Source organism: Miniopterus natalensis, chromosome 13, assembly GCF_054644295.1.
Source record: "Miniopterus natalensis isolate mMinNat1 chromosome 13, mMinNat1.hap1, whole genome shotgun sequence".
In the NCBI taxonomy this organism is placed as follows: Eukaryota; Metazoa; Chordata; class Mammalia; order Chiroptera; family Miniopteridae; genus Miniopterus; species Miniopterus natalensis.
Genome location: NC_142093.1, coordinates 33,248,318 through 33,265,487, shown reverse-complemented (window position 1 = coordinate 33,265,487; position 17,170 = coordinate 33,248,318). Strand labels below are relative to the sequence as shown.

General features: G+C 37.8%; 1 protein-coding gene and 1 pseudogene across 1 annotated transcript in view; both read right to left on the bottom strand.

Annotated features, from left to right (window-relative positions):
- The window catches only part of COMMD1 (copper metabolism domain containing 1), a 67,240-nt gene that overhangs the window by 14,530 nt on the left and 35,540 nt on the right, over positions 1 to 17,170 (bottom strand). The window lies entirely within an intron of this gene.
- LOC107537915 (large ribosomal subunit protein eL6 pseudogene) lies at positions 3,109 to 3,993 on the bottom strand (annotated as a pseudogene).

The following is a 17,170-nucleotide window of genomic DNA, read 5'->3' as shown; positions in this document are numbered from 1 at the left end:
ACTAAAAATGGTATATATGTGCATATGTGCACATCTTAATTCAAGCAAACTACCATATACAAAGACTTAGTTTCACACAAGTGAAAAATGATTGTTCATTTTCTAAAGCTTTTCATTGGTCTTGTACATATAATCCTCTAATGCTGAAAATTTATTAAAATTTAAAATATTTGATGTTCACATGATTTCTCTAAGAATGAATATATTATTTAGCATGAAAAACATTTACTTCAAAAAATTATACTTGTTTAATAAATTTTACTTAGATTTAATATTTATAAACCTTTGTGTAATCTGAACCCCATAATACAAACCCCTAAACAAAATTAGCATAGGCAAGAAAGGTGATACACAAGCAAGAATTTAAATAGAAATTTAAAATCAAAGCAGGAAATTTAGCACAGATTCTAACAATCATATAGAAATAGATTTTCTGTGTTTTCTTAGCATTTTATACAACTCTAAATTTACTACTATATTGTATATATTTGCCTTTTTAAAAAATATATATATCTTTATTGATTTCAGAGACAGGAAGGGAGAGGGAGAGAGAGAGAAAAACATCAATGATGAGAGAGTCATTGATCGGCTGCCTCCTGCATGCCCCCAACTGGGGATGGAGCCCGCAACCCGGGCATGTGCCCTGACCGGGAATCAAGCCCCAATTGCCTGGATCCTAGGTCGAAGCTCAACTGCTGAGCCATGCCTGGCCAGGCTATATTTGCCTTCTTTATATGACTGTTTCCTGAACCTAGAAGACAAACTATGTTTGTTTACAGTGGTATCTCTAGCACCTGAAATTGTACCTGGCACATAGCAGGTACTTCTAAATGATGAATAAGTGGCTGATAGGAAGGATATAAGAATGGAACAAACTAAGGGATGTTTTGAATCCTATAAGCCTATATTAATGTCCCACAGCAATTTCATAAAAAAAATATACACGTAGAATATATACAATTTTAAATTTTTAATTATTTAAGAATGGTCTACTATGGACAATAAAAGATTCCATTTCTATCTACATGGTTGATCTCAAGAAACATGTACATAGACCAACTTTTTCCTGAGCTGTTATCATCTGTGAAACAAAATTATTATTTCTAGTCATTATTTAGGGGTAGTACAAAGATGAATCAATTCTTAAAATTGCTCAATTGATCTGCTCAATGAATTACAGAATTCAAGTAAAAGTTGAAAGCAAAGTCTGCTACATGCAGTTTTTAGGGTATGACTGTGTTCTATATACATTCTCTACCCACAATAAGCTCATGGTAGTACAGAAGAGGTGTATATACACAATAAATGACAATTCAAAATAAAATGTCAAAGATGAATTGAAACGGTTTAGTTCTGGTATTGTGAATGTATATACGAGGCAGATATTCAGTCTGAGGGGAGGAATTAAAGAAATTCATGAAGAAAATGGTATCTGTTCTAAGACTTTTACAGGAAGAAACAGAGGAAGGGATATTTCAGAATACAGGGAACAGGAGAAGTACAAAAGTAGTGCAGAGATTGTTTGCATAAAGTTTAAAAGTCTAATCTAATGGAAGGAGAGTTAGGATGAAATACAATCAAGGTGAGACTTCATAATAAGGCATTAGGACTTTAGGTAATGGAAGCCATTTGAGAGGAGGTCAACAGTCAGGTGTAAATTTCAGGAAGCAGAGTGAAACACTAGAAAGGAAAACCCAGGAGAAGAGGACCTGATTTAGGGCAGTGGCCATGGGAATGAATCAATGAATGGGCACATAAAATACTGTAGAAATACAGGAGTAGGTAAGCAAATGAATTAGAGGTGAGGGAGAGAAAAGTAATGAAGATCACTGATATTTCCAGTCTGGGTTATAAGATGCCATTAACTGAAACAGGAAATGAGAGGAAGAAATATGTTTGAAATAAGAATAACACACATTCATGTATAGATGTCTCTATCCAAAAGTTAACAAGATTAATAATCTGTATCCTGAATTAATTCTGAGTGCTAGATACACTGTCTAGTCCTAGGGAACCTTTAATACCAAAATGTTACTCACATTAAGGACATTTAGGTAATAAATAATAAAGATAGTGTCCACTGTTCTCTGTAAACTCTTAAATATTTTTTATAGAGGGACCATTATCATTAACTATTTATTAAGCACCCATCAGCAAAAAAATACACTAACCAGAAGAGACTGAAACTACCACTTCAGGTTTTTATCTAAAAAGAATTTCAAATTACATTATAATAATTCTTACAGTTCTAAAAAGAGTAATTGTAGACTTACCGTGGTCTAGAAAGATTAGAAACCAGTTTTTAAAATTCATACTTTTGCTTTTAACTTATGTGAAGCAGCATTCTAACCTTTTAAAGACCACAAACTACATTTGTAAGTTAGGATAACAGTATTTGCTTGCCCACTTCAGAGAGTCATTTGAGAATTATGACATACTGTTCTTGTAGCTCTCTGAAGTGTACAGATAAAAGGTCTTAATTATCAATGATAAATGGAATTACTCTGATGTTATTTTTCATACCTCAGATTTACCTAAAATTTTGCTTGGAAGAGACCACAAAATAAAATTTAAAAATATTTTAGATATAAATCTTGGCTTGTCTAATCTAGATGTAGGCCAGTTACAACAACCACAGAGCCTATGTAGGCCATTTTAAAGAATACTAGTAAGATAAGACATGTATAAAAACAATGGTTACCATCTAAAGAATCGAAGATCAATCAGAAAACAAATACTGATGGCATATTTTCATCTAACTACAAAAAGATCAAATGAGGCTTTTTCAGACGTCATACAACTGAATATATATATACTTTTTTAACAGATCAAGTATTTAATTAGGTTCTTTGAAAGAAACTTAGAACACCAGTTTATGGCGATAAATCCCTCTTGTAGGAGCAAACACAGAGCAGAGGTAGCCCTGAAGCTGAGGAACTGTTTGATATTTGGCAGAATTTTCAAGTCCATGGCTTTCTGATCAAACTTCCATTGGGCACTGTAAGTTTGAATTTCTCTCTCTGTGTTAGAGATCTCACCCTCCTGGTATCTAGGCTTGCACAGCTGCTGCTTCTTTTTTTCTTTTCTTTTTTTAAATTTTAATTTACTGATTTGAGAGAGAGAGAAAGGGGGAGAGAAAAAAACATTGATTTCTTGTTCCACTTATTTATGCATTCATTGGCTGATTCTCGTATCAACCAGAGATGGAACCTGCAACCTTGGCATATGGGGATGACGCTCTAACCAACTGAGCTACCTGGCCAGGGCCTTCTTGCTGCTTCTTGAAGTAAGCATCAGTGAGATGTTTGGGGATTTTTCACATCACTGATAATCAATTTTGGTAGAGGTGGTGATGACAAATTTCTGGTGTGTTCTAAGCAGAGGAACTCAATTGAGGGACAGAGGTCCAGTCACAAGTAGCAGGCCACTGCTCAGCTGCTTCAGGAAAACCACCCTCTTGCTCTGTGGTGCCCATGAGGAAGATCAGAATGGTCCCAGGAGTGATGCTAGCCCCCCAGTTTCTTCACATGCTGATTGAAGGGTTTCTCCCCATGGCTCAACAGTTTTCGAGGCTCATCTTCAGTAGGATAATATCTGGGCATTTTGCAAAATTTTACCACTTAGGTACCACCATTCTTGTCACCAAAAACTGGTTTTGTGACAGCAAGAACCTTCTTTTTTCTTTCAATCCTGGATTTAGCTGCTGAATACTTCCTCTTGTACATGGCCTTTTGGGAATACATAGTCAATAAGGAATACCTGCCAATTCCTCTGACCACAACAGGGTTTCAGCTGCAGTGGGGCTTCCCCTCCTTAGGCATGTTGGTCTTGAGGTTATCCTTCCTAATCTTGCCACCAGCATTAGCCTTCTTTTTTTTTTTTTAATTAAATTTATTAGGGTGACATTGGTTAATAAAATTATATAGGTTTCAGATATACAATTCTACAATATATCACTTGTATATTGTACTGTGTGTTTACCACCCAAGTCTTCCTCCATCACCACTTATCCCCCCTTTATCCTCTTCTCCCTCCCCCAACTCCCTTCCCTCAGCATATTGTTGTCTGTGTTCATAAGTCTTTCTTTTTTTTCTTTGCTTAATCCCTTCACCCTTCTCACCCAGACCCCAACTTCCTCCCCTCTGACAGGTGTCAGTCTGTTCTCTGTATCCATAAGTCTGTCTCCACTGTTTTGGTTTTTTTTTTCATTGGATTCCACATATGGTACTTATCTTTCTCTGACTGCCTATTTTCACTTAGCATAATACTCTCCAGGTCACATCGGACTTCTTGGCTTAAGCTTTCTTCTCCTTAGTGTTAGGCTACTCAGCTTTTTCACCTGCCATCTTCCAAGATGGGAAAGAGCCTGAATATTTTAATAATGAATTAGAAAGCCATTGAATGTGCCATGTGCTCTCCTGATAATGGAAGTTGTGTTTAGAGCTGATCCTATATAGAAAAACATCAAACAAAACCAATCCAGAAACCATACAAAGGTTTAATTGATTTAGGAAAACAAAGGGATATTTAATTACAAATTTTAAAAGCCAGAATTTCAGTATCCAATTAGACTGAATACTTTGAGTGCAGTGTGTCCATTAATGAATGGTCAATACACAGGAATGGCTTCATGAAGACTAAAAGCCTCTTTGTCTCCAGTACCTGGGAGTATTTTCTGTCACTCCCTCTGTTCCAGCCATACCTTCTCAGATGCTGGATCCCTTAAGAGCCTGGGTATCATACACAAAGCTCTATACCCTAAAAATTGTTTCTTCTTTCTCCTCTTTGAGCAAAACTTCTGTTTAAAACTTCACCTATGAACTTGTCAAAAATGTTTAATCTGAATCTAATCAAGTCTCTAGACTTAACTTTGATTTTACAGAAAACCCAGGAACAAAAAGTACAAGTTAAATGACACATGAAACAACAGTAGTAAGATATCCAGGAAGTAAGATATCCTATAAGAACACTGGCTTGGACTCTTCAAAGAAAAGAACACAAAAGAAAAGATGTTAACGCTCTCTAGATCAGAAATTAGCACACTTTATAGCCCATGGGCCAAATGTAGCTAGCCCCTGGGTTCGTTTTGTTTTTCATTAAAGTTTTATTGGAAAACAGGCTCATTATTCTTCATGTTGTCTATGGCTGCTTTCACACTATACTGGCAGAGTTGAATAGCTGTGAGAGACCATACAGCTCACAAAGCCTAAAATGTTTACTCTCCAAGTCTTTACAGAGAAAAGTTGCTAACCCTGCTCTAAATTAAAGGGACGCAAAACAATGCAATATGAGAACATTTATTTGACCCTGATTCAGGTCATTGCAAAGTATATATGTATTCAGAACTGCGGGGGGGGGGGGGGGGGATGTCTTTGTTCTGTTCCTTGGCATCAAAGAGAAAAAATTTAGCATCGCAAATCAAAAATTTATGCAACAAACTTTTGAAATTTGGTCATTTGGGGTGTATCCTATATCCAATTCTTAATCTTCCACCCAATGATAAATTGTATTAAATTACTGGATACAGTGTTAATTTGGAGGTCCAATGATAAGTGTATATATTTAAATGACACTTTAGAAAAGGGAAATTAGATCCTACAAATAGATCCCAAATGGGTTACAAATTTAATGTCAATGACAAAAGATAAACAGAAAAGTATTTTAGAACTCCTTTTAAAACTCCTTCTAACAAAAATCAGGAATCCTAAAAGCATAAAGAAGACTGACATATCTGCCCGGCTGGAGTGGCTCAGTAGTTGAGCATCAACCTTTAATCCAGGAGATTGAGGTTCAACTCCGGGTCAGGGCACATGCCCAGGTTGCAGGCTCAATCCCCAGTGAGGGCAGCACAGGAGGCACCCAATCAATGATTCTCTCATCATTGATGTTTCTACCTCTCTCTCTCCCCTCTCCCTTCCTCTCTCTAAAATCAGTAGACTTTAAAAAAAAAAAAAAAAGATTGACATATCTGAATATGTAGAAATTTTAAATCTTTCTGGAAAAAAAAAATCATCATTAACAAAGTAAAACAGAGCAATAAACTGCAATACATAATAGATTTTAAATTCCTATAATACAAAAAACTTCTACAAGTTGATAAAGAAATCGTAAGCAATCCAACAGAAGAAACAGGCACAGGATGTGCACAGGCAGTCAAGAGGAAATCCAGATAAACGGCTAATGGACACACTGACAACAGCCTCAACCTCACCAGTGGACCAGGAAATGCAGAGGAAAGCAACAACAAGGTGTCATTTTTAAAAATCCAGGTTAAGAGAAAAAGAATAACATTCAGGGAAGGTAAAGATGTAGGCAAAGGAGCAACTTGATGTGTTGCTGGCAGAAGTGTGAAATATTACAACCTTCTGAAAAGCGACCCAGCAATAGCTATTCAGAGCTAAACTACGCATACCCCTTGCAACAGGAACTCTCATTCTAGAGCTCTCTTATTGAAGCAAAGGCACCAGTATAGGAGGAGATGTGTTTTTTGCTAGATTGTTTGGAGCAGCAATCTTCAGCCTTTTTTACCTCCCGCACACATAAACTAATTACTAAAATTCTGTAGCACACCAAAAAATGTATTTTTTGCCGATCTCACAAAAAAATAGGTATAATTTTGATTCATTCACACTGGACGGCTACTGTTGTGTTGGCTGTTGTCTTTTTTTTTTTTTTTTTTTTTGACAAAGGGGAAAAAGAAGTCAGTGCCCCTGACTAAATAGTCAGATATTGCATGTTTCAAAATTCTTGTGGCACACTGGTTGAAAATCGCTGGTTTGGAGTGGCAGAAACAGCAATTAAAAACAAAGTGGAAACAACTTGAATGCACAATAAATAGAAGAGTTAATTAGGATGTGGAGCGAGTATTATGCAGCTCTTTAATAAAAAATGAATAATTTATGCCTGTATCTACTGACCTGGAGAGCTTCCCATAATCTATTTAGTGGTAAAGCAAGTTGTCAGAGTAATGTGTATCATATAGTCCAATTCTGGTACAAACATCCAGCCACTCTTTATAAGTATAATTATGTTTGTATTTGCAAGGAAGACAATGTAAAAGAATATGACCATTGGTAGAACTGGGGGATATCTTATTAAAGACATATTTTTTTTTTTTTTACTAGTTTTATGAGCAAATATTCTTTTGTAATTCTTAAAAAGGAACTTAATAAATAAAATTTACTTGAGAAGGGAGTTCTTTATCCCATTTAGTGACCGTTTAAAGAGAGTTGGGACCATAAACCTGTTCCTCTGCTAGAAGTCAGCTGCATATAACTTCTACTGATACTGCTGTCAGGGCTGTGTATCCAACTTCTTTCCTGACCGCAGTGTCACCCAAATGTACATCTCAGGCACCAATGAACACACACCAGTGCACAGGTTACTCACGTAATCAAAGCACACTTATGTACAGCAAACTCTACTGGACTCTAGGGACAGGAGAGTGAGCAAAGCAGACAGTGCTGGTCTCACCTTCATCCTGGTATTCTTTGAGGACATTCTTTGGAAGCATATTCTTTATATGACAAGTAGATACAAGAGCAAATAATACAAAACGCCATCCATTTCTGCAAGAAGGAATCTGAGGTGCGCAACTACTTATATTTTCCAGGAAGTAGAACTGTTTAGGGTGCTTTCTTCAGACCTTTTGGAAAGATTATATTCAGACAGGTATTACTTTTTAATGCTTCACATTCTACCACTCCCTATTCATTTAAATGTTGCATAAAAGCCTTATGTATCAATTCTCAGTGACTTCCAGTTCATTCAGTTTTTTCTGTTGATTTCTGACAAAGCCATAAGCAGAGAGAATTTTGCTTTGGAAAGACGTCTTCTTAAATGAGGGCTCCAGAAATATAGTTTGAAGGGGAAATGGTTTGTTTCTGAGCACCTATGATGCCCACACACTGTGATAGCTCGCCATGAGGAACACTAGCGTAGTAAGACTAGGTTTCTGTCCTCCCAGAATTTGCACTCTCCTAGAGGACAGACACATCAACAGATCCTATCCAAAAAGTAAAGTATAATGATAGGGGTATGTGCAGGAGGCTATGCAAGTTACCTGTGACATGAACAGCAATCTCAGCTCTGTTTGGTGAGCCAACTCTAGTTTGCCATTAATAAAAGTATCAGAAAATCTCCCTCTGAGAGATAAATATCTTCAGTTGAGGTTTTTTACCTTCTACCAGTCACTTCTCAAAATAAAAAGGGGGGATTTATTTGGTTAATCCTGAAGTCATCTTTCTGTTTAAAATTCACTATTTGTTCCCTTTATAATATCAACTCTAACAAGTATACTTAACAAAATGAAATAAATTTCATATTGTAATTTTATTACAAAATTGGAATGATGAGTAATATTTTCCCCTACCTTAAGTGAAATTAGGTATGTACCACTCGCTAGTGTTTAATCAACATAAAACTAAAGAATTATTCTTAAGAATTATTCTTAACAAATAATACATGCAAACTTACTTCCATTCTTCCAAGGTAAGAATAATCTTCACTTCACCCTCTCACTCAGTAAACGGATGTTCCTCAATTTTCTGGCTTTAAATCTCTTATCTTCCTTATTCCCTCCCTGGGTCAATGTGAACCAACTCATTACTGTGGCAGGCAACTCTCTGCAGATTACTTTCAGATTAATCATTTCTGCCCTGACATATCTCCTGAGCAGAGTTCTATATTATCAACTTCATGCTGGACATTGCCACAAAGCCATTCTGCTAGTGCCTTTAACCCAATGTCCCCCAAAATGAACTCTAATGCTACATAATCCTGGGTTGAAATCCCAGTTCCACCATTTACTAGCTGTGAGACAATGGGTAAATTATTTAAATTCTCTGAACCTGTTTTCTTCTCTGTAAAATGCAACAGTAGTTCCTTAGCAATACGATAAGGCATGTAAAGACCTGAGCAAACAGAAATCACTGAATATACATATATTAGCCATCTTCTCTCTCAAATTTGCTCTTTACCCTTTGTTCTCTCTCTCCAAAGAGCATCACTACCCTTCCAGTCACCATCCTTTCATTCCCATGGTCGCCTTTAACGTCTTCATTTCCCTGTGGCTAATATCCAACTAGTTGTCAAATATTTCAATTCTGCCCAAATAAATCTAATTGAAATTAACAAGCATTTGTGGAAAGCCCACTCTTGTTTGTAGGCATTGGGCTAATGTGTATGTGGATATAAAGAAGAGTAACCTGCCTTTAAGGATGGGCTGGAGCCCTGGCCAGTGTTGCTCAGTGGTTAGAATGTCAGCCCACACGCCGAAGGATCTTGGGTTCAATTCTTGTTGGATCCCCGGCCCTGGTCAGGGCATGTGCGGGAGGCAACCCATCGATGTATCTCTCATATCGATGTTTCTAAACCCCTCCCTCTCTCTTCCCATCCCCCCCTCCATCCTCAGGTGAGGATTAACAAAAGAAAATAATGGGCTGGGAGCCAGAGGTATAGGTCCAGGTGAGCAGAACTATAACCAAGAAAAATGGGATTTGAATCCTTACTCCTCCACGTATTACAAAGCCTGGGGAAATCCGATGAGCCGGTTTTATTTTGTTCAACTACAAAATGTGAGCTACAATACTTACCTTACCTGATTATATCCAGAATTAACTGAGATGGCAAATAAAGGGCTCTAGCCAGAGGCTGATACATTAAAGATAGTCTTTTTTTTTTCTTTTTAACTCAGAGATTCCTTAAAGATCAAGTTGTGGGGTGAGGATGGGGAGATGGGAGGTAAGGACTGTGAAAAGCTGTCAAGATTTCTGGACTGCCTTTTAAAGGGGATGGCCAGTATTCTACTTCAGCCAAGTACTGAAACACAGGCCCAGGGATGTTTTGATTTTAAGACAAGTCAGAAAGTTCACATTAATGTAAACGCACCAGTTTTTTAAAACACTGGTATGTAACTTAAAAACATTTTTAAAGTGTGCACAAAATAAAACATCTGCCAGCTAAAATGTATGTCATCAATTTGCAATCTACTCTTTAATGGCTCAGAGGGAAGGAAGCAGCAGCAAATACAGCTCCCTCGCTAGAAGCCTCAAAGGCTTGGGGAGAGTGGAGAGTGATACTTTTTATTTTAGTTTTCCCTGGGCTGGGAAAATGATAACAGACAAAATAGAGAAGACAATTTAGATACTGCTGTTCAGAGACAATGCCAAAGAAAGCGGAGACCTTGAATACCGTTACCTCTGGGTCCATGGTGTTGTATAACACAGAATTGGGCTGGTTTAGTACCTGCTTCCAGGGAAAGAGCATCTAAACCTTTGGGATTTCTCCAGTGTTATTCTTGGTGGACCCCGATATTTTGTGCTAATGAGGTGACTGATTGTGGGCCCCTAGATAGCTTATGCTAGAGATGATCCGGGATGGAGACAGGGCAAGCAGGAAAGACGAACCATGTGATCAGAGGGTTGGCTTTGAGCCACTTAATATCAGCCCAACCTCTGGGAAGGGGAGAAGAGCTGGAGATTGAGTTAAATCATGGCTAGGTAATGCGATCCCAATAAAACTAGGGACACCAAGGCTCAGTGGAGCTTCCTGGTTGATGAACACATTAATGTTCGAGGAGGGTGACGCATTCTTATTCCAAGGGGAGAGAGCATGGAAGCTGTGTTTGGAACCCTCTTAAGACTTCAACCTATGTGCCTCTTCATTTGGCTGGTCCTGATTTATATCCTTTATAACTGAACTGTAGTCATTAGTAGAGTGATCTCCTGAGTTCTATGAATTGTTAAAGCTAATTATCAAACCTGAGGGTGGGAACCCCCATATTTGTAACCAGTTGGTTAGAAGTGTGGGTGTTCTGGGACTCCAAAACTTGCAACCACAGTCTGAAGTGAGGGTAGTCTGTTCGGGACTGTGCCTTTAACCGTGAGGTCTGCACTAACTCTTGGTGGTTAGCATCAGCATTGAATATTGCAGTATTGCAAGAGCATATCCTTTAAGTGTAAGTTTAACACTATTAACACAGTTTAATAAACCTAAATTGCTGGTGCCAGAGAGAATCCTAATCTCAGGAGTAATCAGGAGTCAACCATTTGCCTAAACTCAACAGCCTGCATTTCAGTCACAGGTGGTAATGTTAGCAAAGTAGGTGACAATGAGAAGACAAAGTTAAACTGGAAGTTATCCCTTTCTTAAAGCAAAATAGAAAACTAACATTTATTCTCCCTTAAAAACTTCTCATCACAAGTCTGCCAGAAATATAACCAGTGAGGGTTTGTCCTTCAGGCGCCAACAATATGTATTACTTATTTTCATTCAATTTTAAATCTTTGCCATTCCCTCCACTCCCACCAACCCACCTCCCCTTCCATGGCAGGCCTCCCACCTGAGTTTCTACTCCCACCACTCCCTGAGCTCTAATTATTTCCTCAAGTCAAATAAAGTTGTCTGGCCTTAATCAATGAGAGTTTTCCTCTCATTATCACTTACTATCAGATTGTTAAATTATTTTGGCTGTCTCACTGAAAACCTTTACATCTCCCTTATCTGCCTCTGTCCTTGTTGTACAGAATACTAAAACACATAGGGTTAAAATTATATTAAAACTTGATGTCAATACCAGAAAAAGTAAAAAATAAAGTCAGACCCACAGGCAGGGGAGTAGGTGCTGGCTGCTGTGGCACCAGGCAGAGCCCACAGGTGCCCTAACCCTCCCACCTCATCCCCACTCCCCACCCCCACTGCTCTTCTCCTGGGTCACCACCTGGGCTGGCACTGGGGAGGTCCAAGGGCTCTGCACCTCTCCATGCTGCCAGCCCTGGGGCTGTGGAGCCAGCCCAGTGGCTCTTGAGATGACAGCAGAAGAGGAGGCTGTGGTAAGAGGTAAAGTGATAGAAAACAACCAGTGCATTGCTTCCATGGTTTCCAATCATGAGCCCATGGATAAAACCCACAGCTATTGGCTCTCTTAGCCCACATGTGACAGTTTCCAAGAAAATGAAAAGGAAATGATTCAGATCAATCCCAAATGGAAGGTGGTGAACAAGTAAAAATGAAGACCTTTAGAGAAGCTCATAGACAAACCGAAAAGCAGAGCAGAGATAAAATGAATAACCCATCTGCCATGATCCCTCTGTGTAAGCCCATGGTGCGAAAACTGGACAAACTTAATTTTATTTTTTTAAATATGTCTTTATTGATTTCAGAGAGAGAAAGGGAGAGGGAGAGATGGAAACATCAATGATGAGAGTCATTGATCGGCTGCCTCCTGCACACCTCCTGCTGGGGATTGAGCCCCACAACCTGGGCATGTGCCCTGACCGGGAATCGAACCAAGATCTCCTGGATCCTAGGTCAATGCTCAACCGCTGAGCCACACCGGCTGGGCGACAAACTTAGTTTTAAAGATGGACATTCAACAGTTGAAATCTTTAAAAGGTATGAAAAATTCTTATGCAGGAGATATTTACAGACCTTCATTTACTCAGGATAATGAGCTCAGACACTTAATCCTTAAGAGTGCGGAAGGCTTTCCAGTTAAGGTTGAATGTGAAAGAGGAAAAATTCTCTTCATTTCTAAGTCAGTCTCCAAAATACTTAATTATGATCAAGTATCCAAAACAGGATATTTTCCTTACTATGTTTAGGTTTTTGAACATATTTCAAAGATTTCTTTCTGAACCCTTTTTTCCACTGGGCTGTGGGATTAATGGGCTTAGTTTCTGCTAAGTTAGAACTCCAAGAGCTATGGAAAGAGATGTGTAAAGAATATTGACTTTTATTACTGATAAAAGAGTTCACTTCCTAATCTTTTAGTAACTTATTTTCATGAATCTCAGCTTCCTCCCATGTAAAAGTGGAAGTGATTAGATCTGTCTCTCACGATGTAAAACCTTAAACTCATATTTGAGAGTGTCTTAAAAAATAAAATATCTGCTCTTTGTTTTACAAAGTCATGTTTACCTACATCCCAAATATTACAGCTCTAGACAAAAATTATTTAGTAAGGTGAGACTAATTGGTTTTGATAGTGATACTCTCATTTTTCAAAATGTCTTTAGTATCTTTTCAAAGTTAATTAACTTCTATTTGTATTTCTTAATGAACTTTGTCATGTATTTAAGAATATATGCAACATATAGTGGAGCTTAAAGAATAATAAAAACACTTGGTGCCCAATCACCCAGCTGAAGAATTAACAAAATCAGTATCTCTGAAGCCCCTGCATCCCTCTTCCCACCTGCATTCTCTAATCTTCCCCTTAAAGGTAACTTATCTTTGCAGTAACTTCCGGGAGTCACTTTAAATTCCAAATGTTTCTTTGCTCCCATTTCTTGAAAAGACTGCCCTTCCTCCACTGAATCACCTTTGCACCTTTGTTGAAATCAATTGACCATGTATAGGTGAGTCTACTTCTGGACTTTGTGTTCTACTGCACCGATTTGTGTATTTGTTCTTTTTCAGTTAACTGAGACCATAAACCAAATGACTTTGATTTGGTGGCTACCCTGTGATCAGTATGTTCTTTATTAATTGGGAATTGAGACAGTTATCAGCATTCTATATAGAAAATGGGGCTAAAAATCAATGGAAAGTAATTCTAGTACAAGCCTTATCACCAATTAACTGAAGTCACATACCTCCATGTGTCCTGGGGACAAAGACACCTACCATGTGGGATTATTGAAGGTCAAGTGAGGAAACATAGAAAAATGCCCTGAATGGGTTACACGAATAAAATACTTTTTCTAATTTTTCATTTAGGAGTCTAAGTGCTCATGAACACCAGCTGCCATCCTTTTCTCCACACCTGAATATTAAAATTTGAACCTAGGACTTCAGCAATAACAAACAGCCATCAAATTTGTATAAATTTGGTGGTGATTTGCATCCCTGATCAGCCATTACAGGAGTGAAGCAGCTGCAGTCAAAACTTCCCCTCAGTGTCCCCTGGGAATTTAGGCATTTTCATAATCACTCTCATGCCGACGTTTCCCCCTCTTCTCCTCAATCTACAGTATAAGACCATCCTAAGAGTTAAAGCACACTAGTAAAGAAAAAAAACGTGAGGTTAGGAGTTTCTTTTCTGTTGATCATTTCAGTAAACAACTGTGAAATCAGAAATACACAATTCAAGAATCTAGTTCTCCCCTCTCCAACTCTATCTTTTTTTTAAAAATGGGGACAAGAATCCTTAATCAATTCTAATTAAGTCCAAGTAACGTCAGTTTTACTACCTATAACCAGCCACACTGGGAAATAGCACTGTTAATTCAGATGCACTTCTAGAGTGGTAAATGAAAAGACCCAACCACTGCACCACCCCACTGGGTTTGTCACATACTCCTTCCATGGTGATGAGCTATTTCCCATTCTTACTTCTCCCTTTTAGTCTCATTTTCTTTCACAGTTTTTCTAATTCTAATTTAACAATTAAACTGCATAACAGAATTCAAATAATCACAAAGAGTTTTCCAGTTAAATGGTTCCTCCTCTTCTGAATTATACAGAAACATCTAGGTCAATTTTTGCCTTGAGCTATAATCTATCAAAAGTTTTACTCAGAGGACTTTTATTAAAAACAAATTAACAAGTATAATAAGTATCATGTCATCATCATCTAGATGATATTAATCTTGAAAGAGCATCTGAAATGAAAATAACAATTAAATTCCAGCTTCCTTTTAAAGTAAGTGCATACAAAAGATCACTACTATAATTTTCTGGGTCATGGTAGTCTGGAGTTGTAATTAGTTTTGGTTCATATATTTTGAATCTCTGCATCCTACTGATAGTACTTCAAGCTTCATCACCCACTTACCACATAAAAATAGCATATCTTTTTACAATGACAAATACTGATATAATAAGGCTGATTGTATTCCTTTGAATTATATATTTGCAACCATCTAGTACAGAATAACTTTAATAATACTGTACGAGTTAAAGTAACTGGAAACTTTGAGTTTCTAAGAACATGGAGGACAATCTCCCTTAAAAGACATAAAATTTCCCTTAAAAGACATTTAGAAATGTTGGATAAATATAAAACATAGCCTTCTAAATAAACAGCTAAGTCCACAAAAAAAGCAAGGGGGTCAAAAACAAAGGGAGCTGAAAAATCAATGGATTTTAATGATCACACAATACAGAAGACAAAGCCTTAGGTCCATACAAGGCAGGGAGGGAACTGAGATTCCTGGATAAAGCTGAAAATTTCCTCAGCAAAAGAGTGAACAAACCAAAAATCTACTTTCCATGAGAGAAGATAACAAAAATTATGTGAGATCTCAATGAAAATTTATAAAGCACAGGAAGAAAAAAACCACTATGATAACTAATTTTACGTGTCAACTTGACTGGGCATCTGAATCAGTTGACTAAGTGAAGATGTGCTTTCAACAATGTGGGCAGGTATCATCCAACCCACTGAGGGCCCAAACAGTACGAAAGGAGGAAGATGGGTGGACTCTCTCCCTCTCTTCTTGAGCTGGGATAGCCATCTTGGACCCTCAGACATGGGAGCTCTTTGTTCTCAAGTCTTTGGCCTCAGATTAAGAGTTATCCCATTGGGTCCCCTGGTTCTCAGGTCTTCTAACTTAGACTGAATTCTAACACCAGCTTTCCTAGTTCTCCAGCTTGCAGATGGCAGATAATGGGATTTCTAAGCCTCCATAACTATGTGAACCAATTCTTACAATACATCTCCTCTTATCTATTAATCTGTATGCTGTCCTATTGGCTCTGTTTCTCTGGAGAACCCTGACTAATACAGTCACCTTGCATCACTGCATGTGTGTGTATATATACTCTATGTACATAAAAAATATGTCAACTGTAATACCTCACTCACAAAACACTCCTTTCTCTGGAGTAAAAGGCATGACATCAATGTGATATCCATGGACATGCCCATTGTTCCTTGGAATTGGGACAAATGTGTTTCCAGTTATCCTGTTGGACTGCATTATGTCCAAGCCAACTATTTCAGTCATCCCTGAAATTCAACTGCTGAAATAAGTCAATCCCACAATTCAATAAGCTCATTTGGACAATTGAAAAGAAGGAACTAGTCCTTTCTATTCTTTTTCCTCAAAGTTCCAACCTTAGATTCAATTCATTAGCCTCAAAAATGAATTTGGATCATTAAGAGCTGAGAATATTCTTCCTCCACCGACTGGAATAGCAAGGTGGAAGCATCACCCCATTTCTTTTCATTATACAAAACCCTGTTAATCCCATAGCTGGTCTTGGTGTTCATTTCTTTTCTAGGGATCCCAACTTCTCATGGTTTCATATTCTGTTTCTATGGATAGTATCCTGTTTTAAATGCCCTGTATTACTAGAAAAACTTTTCTATTTAACAAAATTTGTGTCACTTTTTTCCTGTAACTGCTCCCACACTCATCCTCTCATTATTTTGTGACTCATATTTTAATACTCTGATGCATTCAGGAGCACATACCTTTCTAAGGTGGTTAGGTAGGCATCAGACTTATAAAAGGTGTTAAGAATGATACTTTTTCATCAATCTAGGTTTCTGATACCCAGGGTGTTTTTTGAAGACTGGAAGGATCTTCCATAACCATGACCTCCAGTCAGCTGTCCCTTTGGCATGATGCAGAAACTGTAGTGACTAGTGAGAAAATAAACTCTGAACTGATACATGAAAATTCAAAAAAGAGCTAGGTGAATACACATAGATCATGTCAGTACTGTTTATTTCTCCTAATCTTAGTCTACCCTCACCTAAGTTCTTATCAATAATATCCCAAAGACACTATGCTAAAATTAGGATAAAATTGTGTTGAAGTTTATTCTACTCAATGGCTATAAGAAATAGAAATCATGGTATAACAGATTGCCATCTGTTCCTCTTATATACTGTCCCTTCTTCCATAGCAAATTGTATATGTAGCTATCCAGAATAAAAACATGTTCTTCCTTCCCTAATAGCTAAGTATGGCCATGTGTCTAATTTCTAATCAATGGGGAATAAGTGGAAAAATTGTTGTGGCAGCTTCAAAGAATCTTCCTTAAAAGACAAGAGATATGTAACTTTTGCCCCTTTCTTCTTTGACCCTTTCCTGCATCCTGTTGCCTGAGATGTAGATATAATGGCGTCTTGGACCATGAGGACAAGGATCACATCCAAGGGACAATGGAGTGGTCTGATGGAAAAGTCTGGGATTCTGACAGCTGTGTGGAACAGAGC